A 10,555-nucleotide genomic window follows, 5' to 3' on the forward strand; every position below is an offset into this window, starting at 1 on the left:
CTTTGTTTTCTGTGTTCAAATAAGGTGTAATATGTGTTCAGATGGCGTGAAGATATTCAGAATCAAATTCCAAATTGTTTTGGATATCTTATTGGATTTCGCAGTTTCCAGTTCCTCTAATTGAAGATGGTATCAAGTTTGAGCTGGTCCAAATGTGCTTATTTAACTATCGTGCAGTACATGCTCCTTGCCGCTGCCGACCCACTTATGACTTATCTCGACATATACGCTATATAAATAGTTGTACAACAATACCACTATTGTTTATTTATAGCTCACTGCTTTCCTGCAAATTTGCGTCAATGTGAGCTATAGGATTTTGACCATCTAGAATGAACCATGCTACCATTAAGGGGCCCACTATGCATCGTTGTTCTATTTGTCCTATAAAGTCAAACAGCTGTAAGGCCTTTTTCTTTTATCATGCATTATATTACCTTACAATCATTCCAGTTTATTACATCACACATGCTAGCCATTCCATGCAGGACAGAACCAACATCTACTTGGTTTTTCAGTTGCCATGCATAGCGTTTTTATTACATGATAATTGAATCAATGTTCTGTTGCAAGCGACAACATTTCCAAAAAATCGTCGGCTACTACAGCACATGTGCTTCGAATTCAGTAGTATAGTTGAAATGTTTAGAGTTTTCATAAATACAGGTCTAATGAGCTCCTGATTTTATTTTCTAGCTTCCTCCTCTATACCGCTCAAGGTTTGTTTAGCTGATCATAGATGTTAGCTGCTACCCTGCTGCCTAAAGGTTAATTTTCTTTATTGTTTTTAATTTACTTCAGTACATGTGTCTTTGGTTCTCCAAATAGGAGGTCTTTCGTTTGCTTCCATACGTCATGATTTCAACTTCCTATTTCTGCTCCCTATCCCAAAATGATGTACAACATAAATGAGTATGAGTTCCCTAGCTGAACTTATTTTCTAACTTATCTCTGTGTTTCGTTTTGCTTCACATAATGTTTGCAAACTACAGCCGACCTGCACATGTTTTATGGGCATAGTTTCTAAGAAAATATGCTAGATAAGGGGAAGTCAGCTGATGATCGATTCATCAGCAACATTAGTTGTTGCTCTAAATTTACGTACTCCATGTATTTCAGTTGAGTTGTTTGGTTATTAGATAATTGGGACATCAGAATCCATTGCCTTTGACTTTGATAGATCCTAGAACTCATGGATTAGTTTGTTTACGAATATTTGACACTCCTACAACATGTTGTATAGAATATGTGTGCATGTAGATAGATAACTACCTCAGGAACCTTAGTTAGCTAGGTGGACTGAAAGGGCCACCAAGTTTGATAAACTCTGTTAAGTTTCAGCCATCAATCATGGGCTTGGTGCTAATAGAAAATCAAGCCGATCATCCTGCATATATAGCTTTGCCTGTAGTAATTATAGATATTGATAGAAGTTATTAGTTTAAAATTCAACTAATGATGATGATAGTGGACTCAACAGTTTATAGTTTGGTTTAGATAATAGTCATAAATGGAACTGCTGCTAGAAAACTGTTGTTGGTGACTGTTGGAAACAATACAGATTCTATTCAAGGATTGGAAACTAAACAGGGAACATAAAATGTTTTCCTTTCATTGGTTGCTGCATCGGCCAAGCTCCAACTGCGTCCAAAGGTCACGCTTCTATTGCGCCCGTAAAAATGTATTCTCATTCCCCAAGCCCCTCCCTAGAACCCTCCTCTTCTTTCTTCTATTGTGTTGCTGATTGGTGTTGGCCTGTGTTTGCTCCACCAGGTACGCCCACCCTTTCGCTTCCCTTCCTGCTGTGCCAAGCCGAGCACCCAGACCCGAGCCTAATCCGTTTGTATTCGGATCTGATCTAATTACAGCCTATTGTGCCTACTAATCTCGCACTTTGTTTCAATTCAGTTGTTATACGTCCTGGTGCCTAGGGATCAAGTGTACATGCAATTCACACTACTGCCTAGGCTTATTTCGTACAGAGAGGGTTATGGTCATGAAGGTGAGCCATTTATTTACTTAGTGTGTCATAGTTCTTCTCAGCAGTAGTTTCCTCTAAGATCTTACTTTCGGGTGTTGTTAGTTTTTCTACAGCCTTGCAATAGTCCATGCCAACAGCTGCGCATATATATAGTGTGAAGCCGATTTGTTCTTAGTAATTCTATTACATGAAATCTTTCCCAACAAATGCATCTGTATCCCGCTATATGAATCGTTACCTTTGTTTTATGGATACCTGGTTTCAGGCAAAGCTCTTTTGAAGATAAAAACAAGGATATCATATTAATGGAAACAGAGAAAGCCTACGGAGTGGTACTGAATGCTGTGCTCGAATAGGTGGGGATCAACATGAACCTAACATCTTTTTATGATTCCAATTTCAACCAACTTGCACATATATGGTACTGCTTATAGTGTTTCTAAATCTGAGGTTTGTGCAGGTTAGTTCAACAATACCCTTTGAGTATGGTAATGCATCCAAAAATTGTTTTCATTCGTTGCTGCAGCTAAATCCTTAACTGTACCCTCCTATGATTGTGTCTGATGGATGCCTGTGATTTGAGATTTTTGGATATTGGTTGCTCAGGTAAATTTGTTAGGGTTCTTTACTACAATATATACTTACTGCTTCAGTAACTTCGCACAGATTTTTTGCACTCTTATTATCTTTAAAGCTTCTCACTTATTCATATATTCTAGGATTAGATTGATCTGAAAAATGGGAAAAGAAGTGAACAACCATAATCCTATATCACAAAGCAACTGCTGATATACGATGAATGGAATATGATTTGTGAATGTTAGCTTGTCTTAGAAGGGGAGCCTTGGCGCAGTGGTAAAGCTGCTGCCTTGTGACCATGAGCTCACGGGTTCGAGTCCTGGAAACAGCCTCTTGCAGAAATGCATGGAAAGGCTACGTACAAAAGACCCAAGTGGTCGGACCCTTCCCCTGACCTTGCGCAAGCGGGAGCTACGTGCACTGGACAAATGACAGTTCTGGTACTCTAATTAGTTTCAACTAATATTAATGCCTTTCGAAATCCAAGTCACCGATGTGCTTAATGAACACTTCTGGTTCATTTAAACCTTAAACGTTCATAACTTGACTTTCTTTTTACATAGTGCATAACCTGCTACAAATTAAAGCAAATGCTCCCATCAGCTATTTTTATTTTCTAAGGAAAGTTCCGCTTCACTAAATAAGATAGCAAATGAGGTCAATCAAAATTATTTTGTCTTATCATAGAATGAATCCATGTCTCAGTACTGTATTCAAGCAAATCACTCTTGACAGTACTGAGACAAATGCATCGTCTACTGCATGTATCTCCGATCATATCTTCATGCATAGTTTGAGGTGGCCACATACTTCTACAGTTAAGCTATAGTATTTCCCTTTCCTTAAAGAAAAGGCTTCCCTTCTTGCTAATAACACACCTAATTACTATAGTTCTAGAACATAGGTTGAAACACAATAGTGTCTTGCTGCCAGACAGGTGAACCATTAGCATTGTAGCCCCAAAAAACATGATCTTTTTTTACTGACATGTCATCTATTGACATATTCATATAATATCTAATGCATATTACAGGCTTCAGCCACACCTGTTCAAAGCACGGTACATCCATCGGTCCTCTATGGAAGCACCACAAAACAGCAAAGGTACTACGTCACCATCGTATGCCAATTATCTATACCCAATACAAAGGGTACATCATGAATTACCATCGCCATTAACCAATTTCAGATACACATCAACAATACACAGCCATTGGAAGACTAAACGCATACAGCATGCACCCAGATGAAATTGCAAAAGAGATTGCAGTACCATTTAACTTATATGTCGCCATTTTCATGGTAACATATATACCACCAAAGCTTACCGTGATGCAAACAGCATGAATTGGCTCATCTACCGTGGATGGCAGGTACATTCACCATGCCATAAACTGACACGGCTAACAGTCATCATGCTCTACATTTATCTGCAAAACTGTGACTTTTTCTGCTATAATTTGAAGTGCTTTTTAAACAAGTATTTTTTTACAGTAGATAGATCCAAACTTAATGTTTCGGCAACCATTTTCCCTGTTGATTTCAGATTGATCGACATTTTGTTTCCACATCCTAGGCGCCTGTGTGGCTCCGGCCTTCATCTGTGCCACTTCAATAGGTATGTTTCTCTTGCACACAAACAGAAGGCGTATGCCTGTCCCTTCAGCATTCCACTTCATTTGGTCCTCTGAACCCCCATTCTCTACTTTTGTTTTGTACCAGAATATGTGCTCCTTACAGTGAATAGTGCATAAAAACAACCAAACGCCAACATCTACAGCCCGTTTCGTTGGTCTGGATTTGTATGGGATTAAACTCTAAGGACTCTTTGGATCATGAATCTAGCACATGATAATTGTACATGAATGTGTAACTTTGAAATTAGTTGAGACACCTACATTTGTTACCTTAGGTTCACATAATGACCACATTTACTTTGCTTTGTTACGAAGCTGTAGTTGGGCCTTAATGAATTGTGAAATATCGATCGGATGATTCATGTTGTCTTTGAGGTTGTATGGAGAGAACATAAGACAGTTGTAAACATTGCCAAGACATGTTTTCTATTTACAGCACATACACTTACCCGACGCGTGCAAGGGCGCGCGCATTCCACTAGTTAATTAATGTAGTGGCATCTCACCAAGACCGGAGAGGCCAAGACCCAACACATGTACGGTTGACAGCAAATGCTGTAATGGGTCTGATCTGCCAAAAACTCAAATGCACCCATGCATGTTCATCAGTTTTTTTTTGAAACCAGCAAATGTACAGCAACAGCAAATAATCTAACATAACTAAAATTTCACCTACATAGGTCTAACAAAGAAGAGGCAGAAAAAAGCAGCTAAAGCTAACACAGAGACAAGCATTATTGTGGCCATAGGGATGGTGTTCCCTCCCAATGAAGCAGTGGAGAATGATGTACACAAGAAAAGAAAGAGAAAATCCTCTTCTTCATTATCTGTCTCCAAATCTAAGGGAACAACAACAAGTACTTCAGTCTCTACTATTACTCCTTTCTCTAGCAGGTATGCCACTTCTCCATTTCTTTCTAATTTTTTGCAATGCCAACAGCCCACACTAAACTTCATGTTTCATGTACCACAAGATCTGGAACTGGATCCAACGAACCAATTCCTATTCAAGTTGTGCACCTTGCCCCTTATAATGAAGATGTTGTAGTTCAGCATGAGCCACAGGAAGCTTAAACTGCTACAGTTCATACACCAAGGAGAAAGATTGGATTGAAGAAGAAGCTTATACCAAGGAAAGATTGTCTACCACTCCAGCTAGGGGAACAAGCAGCAAGGCTCCAGCTGACCCTTCTAGCCCAGTTGAAAATACCAGAAGTAAGAAACAACTGCTGCTGGAATAAACAAATGTGACTCCACCATGTTGTTTTGATGATGCATTGGTGTTGTACTCCTAGAGAACACCTTGGCTTTTGTGGTATGAAATCATTTGTATGGTATGAAATGCTGATGTTATGGAGCTGTAATATTTTGCATGATCAGGACATGTAGTTTATGGGACTTGCTCTGGACAAACTACCGATGTTAGATGAAATTGTGGTTTATGGTTTGCATGTTGGTGAACAATCTAAACCATGAGCACTACTTATGTTTGTAATGTATTAAGGTTTACATGTTGGTGAATGAACAATCTGAGAATTTTATATTTTTGGACTACATTTATCCATCCATCATTGACTCATTCATTCATTGATTCAAGCATACAAACACAGTGACACACACATACATAGGACCCTACTTCTTCATAATTGCATACAAGGCAAGGAAGATGGCAACAAAGATCAACTTCTCAATCCATCTGAGCTGCTGCATAACCATATCTTGCACTACTCCACCAGCCTGACCACCTTCCTGGATGAGAGCCATTGGAGTTGGAGTAGGGATAGCAGCTGGTGCTGGCACTGCCTGACCACCTTCCTCAGTGCTATCTATTTATAGGAGCCACCCAGGGAGAGTTTTTGGCGCCTAAGGCCCATCAGATTGGCGCCAAACCACCATCAGATAGCATCTTCTTCCTAAGGGCATGCTTGTCTTTTCTCCCATCCGTTAGACACAGTTAGCGCTGCATTTGGATGGAATGGCTTGTAAGGCAAAGAAGTTTAGAGCAGTGGCACCTGTATACGGTCACCTTTTTTAATGGTTGTGTGTAATTACAAATTTTTTTAATGGCACACAAGTAAAATGTTTTTCTTTTTTCCTACTTCCTATAACTAAAAAGAACAAAACCAAGAGACACTACTATAGAATTGGACATCACTGTCGGCCTCATCACTACCGAATTTAAAAAAAAAACCGACAGTGATAGACAATGATAGACCATCACTGTCGGTTTTTGGCTAAAACCGACAGTGATAGGACCAACCGACACTGATATCCGGGTATTCACTATCGGTTCATATCACTGTCGGTTTTAGCCAAGAACCGACAGTGATATTGGGTCATGATATTATCACTATCGGTTCGTGACTTGAACCGATAGTGATATGCTGCAAGAAAACTTCATAAGTTTCTCATATGATATCCGATGAAGACGAACTTTATATCAAACTTGTAGTACTCGACGAGATCTACAACTTTGTAGTTCAAACTTTTTAAATTTGAGATCATTTGGATGTCCAAATATTTTCATTTGAAACAATATATCTAACGAAAATTACGTTTGATTCTAAAATTTAAAATTTGAATTTTTCAAACGGCCTCAGATGGGGAAACACCCAAAACAAAAGTTGTAGATCTCGAAAAGTAATGCAACTTTGTAGTTGAAAACCTTTTCATTTGAGATCATTTACTACTTGAAAATGCTGTTTGAAATTAAAATTTGAAATTGTTGAACAACTCTGATTTCTCTTTTTAATCTCTGGCAAAAACTTATAACCAGTCGTTCTCCCTCATACTAACTTCAAACTTGATGATTTTTTCTAAAAATTTCTAAAATCATGGTCTATCAATTTATTGTGTTCTTATCGCTATTATTTTATCATCTTTTTATGTGACCGTTTTATCTATTTGAATTTTGAATTTTAAAAAATAGCAACTTCAAACGTCATTTTGGAACAGTAAATGATTTCAGCTGAAAAAATCATGAATATAGAAGTTGTAGAACTTATCAAGATCTACAACTTTTATTTTGGTTATTTCTTCATCCGATAAAGTGGTAATAACATTGTTCATAAAATTTACATCTCTCTTATAGTTTCATAAATAATAAGAGGGATATGTAATATTTGTGAACAATATTACTACCACTATATCAGATGAATAAATGATCAAATGACTAAAATAGAAGTTGTAGATCTCAGAAAGTTATGAAACTCTATAGTTGACAACATTTGGATTTGAAATCATCTTGTCAAGTAAAATTACGTTTGAATTTCTAAAATTTGAAATTTAAATTTTGTAAACGACTTTGGATAAAGAAACTACCAAAATAAAAGTTGTAGATCCCAAAAAGTTATGAAAACTTTGTAGTTGACAACTTTTTGATTTGAAACCATCTTCTCAAGGAAAACCACGTTTGAATTTCAAAAAAATTTGAAATTTGAATTTTTTAAATGACCTCGGATGGACAAACAACAAAAATGAAATTTGTAGATCTCAAAAAGTTATGAAACTTGGTAGTTGTTAACTTTTTGATTTGAAATCATCTTTTCATGGAAAACTATGTTTGAATTTCTCATATTTGAAATTTAAATTTTGTAAACGACCTCGGACGTAGAAACTTCCAAAATAAAAGTTGTAGATCTCCAAAAATTATAAAACTTTGTAGTTGATAATTTTTTTATTTGAATTCGTTTACGGTCCTAAATACTCATTTTAAAATTAGATGAACATAAAATGGCTAGGACGAAAATCTCATTTGGATACAAATAGTTTGCAGGTGGAGTGCTTAGGGGCCGAAGACGCGAAGCAGCACGACAGGGGGTTCGAGCACCAGTGGCCGCGAAGCACGCGTTTTTCGGGCGAAAAATCGCTTGACTTGTGACTTGCGACGCGCGACCGTGTGGCTGTCCAGTGGGGCCTCTCCTGGTATTAAAAAAATTCCCTATTTTTTCAATGAATTTTTTGGCTTTTATAAAAACCACATCACTGCGGTTTCACATCACCGTTGGTTCATAAGAACCGGCAGTGGTGTCAATCCCACATCACTGTCGGTTCAAAATCCGACAGTGAAGGGGTTTTTTAAACCGACAGTGATGTTAAGATCTGGGGTAGTGAGAACCGAATGGTGCGACAATTTTTAGGGTCATCGTTCTGCCTCTCTCCCGTGCGATCCCCACCTGCCGCTCGATGCCAGCGAAAGAAGAAAACACAAATCACGCGTGCGGTGCTTCTGAATTCTGATCTCGTCGTTCCCCGCACGAAGATAGCGGCTCAATCATCGATCTGTCTCCCCCACGCCTCGCTCCAGCACAAAAGGAAAGATCATTCCCTCTTCCCCGTAGTCCTCACCCTGACCCTCACCCTCGCGGTGGTGCGCGCGCTCATCACACCCATGTCGTCACCGTCGTCCTCATGGCGCGCGCGCCGTCACCGTCGTCCTCGCCATCGTGCACAGCAGCCACCCTCGCCCAGGGACATCAGCCTCTCTGACGGTGACGTCAACCTCACCAACGCCAACGTCGCCGTCGTGCTGCGGGGCAAGAGCGCCATCTTGAGCGTCCGTCACTGGCACGTCCTCCTCGACGCCACCGGCCACCTCATCCTCTCCATGCACGATAGGGTAAGTGCACAGATTGGGTTAGCCATTATCGTGCACAGAACGGATGTTGGAGAAAAAAACAACTCAGTGTGCTACTGTGCTCCACTCAGCCCTGCAGACCAAGAAGTTTTCTGAATCCACCATAGGCTAATGTAACGTCTTCACGATGAATGATTTAGTCTGTTTTACCATTGTCATTTTCTTTTATTTTTTAATGTAGCCTCTTATAATCCTATTCTAACTGAACTCAAATTCATTTTTGGCTGATGTTGTGAAGCATTTGGCTCATCCATGACGGCTTGATCAACATTTCACGAAGTGAGCCTATCTCTTTGGTAGGTGCTAAGCAATTGAGAAAAATGCTCATATAGGAAAGCACATGCATGTGTAGTTATCATGCTAAAATGTCTGTAGAAATTCCTCTCTTGAGCTTTGTTGTGATCCAGAGCTATAAAGATATTAGATATTAGTACAAGATAACTAGACGCTCCAATTAACTAAACTGCACCGATGTAAAGCTGGTTCACTCATATAACTGATGCGATGAATTATTACGTATTTCTTGATGCAGTATGCAAAGCTCATACCTTTGGCTTTAATCCACATGCTTGGAAATAAAAACAGCAAGAAAATTCTCGCTCATAAAGAGGTGAGCTTTTTACTGTGTTCCCTAACTGTACATTCACAATAGTTCAGCATGATATATGTTGCGCACCCTACACCCAGCACGACCGATTCTTCCTCATTTGCAAGGACCAATTCTGGTTGGAGGCCCGCCGATCAATTCCTTCGCTCTGTTCGCTTGGCTTATAAGCCGTACTTTTTCATTCAACGAACAATATTTTTCTTTCACAACAAATCAACCAACAGTATTTTCAGCCATGACTTATCAGCCAAGCGAACGGGGCGTTGGTCTAACTTCTGTGTGCACTTTGAGCCGCGGTCAAAGCATACCGGATCGTACGCTTCAGGATTGTGCGTGCTTCGGCTGCATGCACTGTGTATTTATCTCTACATCTTGTTCAGAATGGTTAAAACAGAGCTGCAGCAGCCTCGCTCAGAAGTGGCTAAACATACACGTAGTGATTTTAAGATCAAATCATGCCAATAATTTATTACTTTCTTTTTCGAAGGGGAAGGTATCAAATTCTATTAATAAGGTAGCACAATACATCACTGTTTAGGGTATATTAGCCTCCCTGATAACAATCTTCACCTCTAAACCATGTTGACAAGTATCTAATTCCAACCTATTGGAACGAACTCAACAACGCGGACAATAGCCAAAGGAGCATAACCCTCCAATCACCCTTAGCTTAATGACAGGTACCAAAACTTGAAAACACCGTATATGCCACGGGAAGTTTAGTTCCCAGGACGCATCTGATACGTTGAAAGAACAACATCGTCCGCACCATCGTTGAAGATGATCAAGGGACAATCAATCTTCCGCTGCCAATACTAGTACTGTTGGTTATTGAAGCCCGGATACCTACTCGACCGTCATGAGATCGGAATCTAGTTAACCTGTAACACAATGATGCAAATGAGGAACTCGATCGATTACCACTCCAATCGCATTGACCCTGCAAAAGTAGGAGCAACGTGAAGACCACCGGATTGGATGCCTAGAGCCACACCCGCACCAAAGATCTCTAGGATAAATAAGATCTGGCAAGCAACCGATGAAGGTGATGGTAACCGGCAACTCATAGAACAAACTTTATTCAATGTAATCTAGAAGCCTAAAAAACTATTATA

At 39.4% G+C, this 10,555-nt stretch overlaps 1 long non-coding RNA gene across 1 annotated transcript; it reads left to right on the forward strand.

Annotated features, from left to right (window-relative positions):
- Nucleotides 1-1,556: 1,556 nt before the first annotated feature.
- LOC136481459 (uncharacterized) lies at nucleotides 1,557-2,579 on the forward strand. Its single transcript, XR_010764722.1, has 3 exons — nucleotides 1,557-2,002; nucleotides 2,247-2,337; nucleotides 2,508-2,579. It is a non-coding gene; the product is annotated as an uncharacterized lncRNA (long non-coding RNA).
- The last annotated feature ends 7,976 nt before the right edge of the window (nucleotides 2,580-10,555 follow it).

The sequence above is a fragment of the Miscanthus floridulus genome, chromosome 9 (genome assembly GCF_019320115.1).
Source record: "Miscanthus floridulus cultivar M001 chromosome 9, ASM1932011v1, whole genome shotgun sequence".
NCBI classification, from domain to species: Eukaryota; Viridiplantae; Streptophyta; class Magnoliopsida; order Poales; family Poaceae; genus Miscanthus; species Miscanthus floridulus.